At 38.4% G+C, this 2,713-nt stretch overlaps 1 protein-coding gene across 7 annotated transcripts in view; it reads left to right on the plus strand.

The window, feature by feature from the left end:
- Positions 1-2,713, plus strand: part of FOXP1 (forkhead box P1) — a 540,709-nt gene that overhangs the window by 232,788 nt on the left and 305,208 nt on the right. The window contains exon 1 of one of the 7 annotated variants that reach the window (XM_019504752.1): positions 940-1,053. The exons of the other annotated variants lie outside the window; for them this stretch is intronic. The gene's annotated coding sequence lies outside the window, so the exon portion shown is untranslated. Of the gene's footprint in view, positions 1-939; positions 1,054-2,713 lie in introns of those variants that run through there. 7 annotated transcript variants of the gene reach the window in all.

Here is a 2,713-nt window from a genome sequence, read left to right on the forward strand (position 1 = left end):
TGAATCTGGACCACAGGCCATATTTTGCCTACCACCTGGCTACAATATAATTTCTTTTTTATAATATGTGATAATATTTAATTGTAATAATAAATGCCCAGGGATGGTTGGTGGGAAGTGAGGTCTCTGATTTTTAGTTGTTTTTGGAAGTAAATATACTTTGGGGAAACATTTCGTGGAGGTTATTTTGGAAAGAACATTTTGAAAGAAAACTTCAGAAAGGTCTTAATTTTCCCCCAAATAACTTGTAAAAAGGAGTGTATTAAATAGCTGGTTTGCAAGAATTACAACATAGCTTGTATGTGAAATGTCTTTTTATGTGCAAAACTAAACACAGGGGCAGCACACATAGTAGGGATTCAGATTTGATATGCTCACTCAAGGGAGCGTGCTGCTGTTCATTTTCAGCCCACTTTGAGAAGAAATGGGTCAGATTTAAAATGAATTGCCCTCGTAAGTGACTGACAGATGAATGTTATAGGTGGCGTTCGGTCCGTTTCTGGTTTGGTGGTGATTGTGGATGAGCCAAAGTGGCCACGAGAAATGATTGATTGATTTTTTTTTTTTTGATTTTTTTTTTTTTTTTTTTTTTTTTTTATGATGATTTATTTTTTCTTTGCCAGAGCAGTTTGCAGGTTAGAAACGAGTGAGTTGTGTTTAGTGGTGGTTGTTGACTCTTTTTATGTGAACAGAGCATTTTAGGCGGGTGCTTTTTTTTTTTTTGCTGCTATCCCCTTAAACAAGCTGTGTAGCTTGTCAGAGATCAGGACAGGTAGCATGCACAGCAGGCGTCTGATTTGAGCCAGTTACTCATTTGCTGAGTGTTTGTGTTTATGCAAAGGGGCCTCTTCCTGCATATTTAATCTAGAGTAAGGCAGTGGCTTTTGTTGTGTTTAGACCACATACCTTCAGTCCTTCCTTACACTGCAGCCAGTGTTGAAGCACAGAAAGCCCTGGATAGTCCAAGTGCTTCAGTGTTTTCAAACTCTCAACTTTCTGCAGTTGGTTGGGAATTACTGTACAGCTCAAAGCCTTGTTCCTCCTCATTGATGGGTAAGTTTGTGCTACGTTAGACTATGGGAGTTTTTGTTTCTGCTCCATTTTATCACCCTGCACAAAATGCTTGATTAGTATTTATTGTCCAGACCTCTTTAGGCAGTTTGTTGCAGTGAATTAGATGAAGAATACAGGTGCTTCTGGAGCACAGAGTTAAATACTGTACTGCAGCAGACAGGTACTTGGGGGGGGGGCGGAATGAGTTCAACGTTGTTATTCTTCGTACTAAGAAATCCTGTTTTGTAACTATCCTGAAGATAATGCTTCCATTGTTTGCTAAAAGCTTGCGAACAGCACGCAACACAGAACTGTAAAAGCAGCAAGAAACTCTGGGCTTTATTGTTTCCCCAAGCAAGGGTCCTCACCAAAATGTCTGTGCTGTAATAGGAAGGTTTTTCTTATGTGGAAATTGAATCGGCTCTTCATTGATATTAATAGCACACTAGAGATGTTAGCCATGATGCAGAGTACCAGGACTATAGAGTCGGAAACCCGATATTGCGGTGGGGAGGGGGGGAAAAAAATGACAGTCCTATTGCTCCTCAGTGTGGGAGACATCCCTTCTTGAGAGCAGAGTTTGCATAATGGCATCCTGGCTTAACTGTTTACTATAGGTATTTTAATCTCCAGCTCTTTCTTTTAATATAGATGTAATTACTGTTGCTTGCTCTCGTACTTATTAACCGTGCAGCTCAGTTTCTGATTCAGGCTGAATAAATTAGTTTTAAAAATGACTTTCTCGAAAATCCATGCTGTGTGCCTGCACAGTACATACCGTCGTAGCCGGCGCAGGCTGTAATAGTAACAGCATGCCACTTTCCTCTCCGGAGTCCAAGGAGAGAGAATTTATACCAAAAATTAAGTGTGTGTGGGGGGGGAGAATGACAAAGGGGCAAGTCTTCAAAGCAGACTGCTGTAATATGTAGAGGATCTGGAGAAATGTGGAAAATGTGCACTGAGGCCAGTAGTAGTAGTTTGGGTTACCAATTAACTATTTCCTTCATTTGAGTAACTCCTCTCAAACAGAAGAGTGTGCTGTTCCACCACATGTTGGAAAGTGTGAGGATCTGAATCAAATTTCATCAACCTTATTAAAATACATGGGGACTTTGGTCTTCTTGGGTGCAAATCAGCCTACAGACTCGGAAGCATTTATTAACAATAAGACTGCTGAGGGTTTTTAATAACAAAATTACAAATACCCTATCTAATTGTAAGTATATTACTTTTATACTCCGGTTTCCGAAGGAAAAAAAAAACTTTTTATAAGGCAGAGTACCTCAGTCAAAGCACCTTGTGTGATTAGCGCTATTGTATTCTTAAATTTTGATTGATAGAGATAATAGTTTTCACTTAAAAATACAGACAGGTACTTTAACTTTCCATGACAATAGCTATTTGCATTTCTTTTATCTTTTTGTTTAACATTTGTGGGGGTTGGGATGGATTTGATTATTAACTCTTATTGCACACGGAGGTAAATGCTAAAACAAAGCTTTTGTTAAAGCTTCAAAGGTAAAACAGCAAATATTGTTTTTAGGCTTCAATATTTAAAGGCTGTTAAAGGATACCTCAAAAATATTTTCACATGACCATGACCAAGGGTATCACTGTGTTGTAAACAGAGTGGAGTTGATTTTTTTTTTTTTTTTTTTTT

This window comes from Gavialis gangeticus, unplaced genomic scaffold, assembly GCF_001723915.1.
Source record: "Gavialis gangeticus isolate Ggan-Ray unplaced genomic scaffold, GavGan_comp1, whole genome shotgun sequence".
Lineage (NCBI taxonomy): Eukaryota > Metazoa > Chordata > Crocodylia > Gavialidae > Gavialis > Gavialis gangeticus.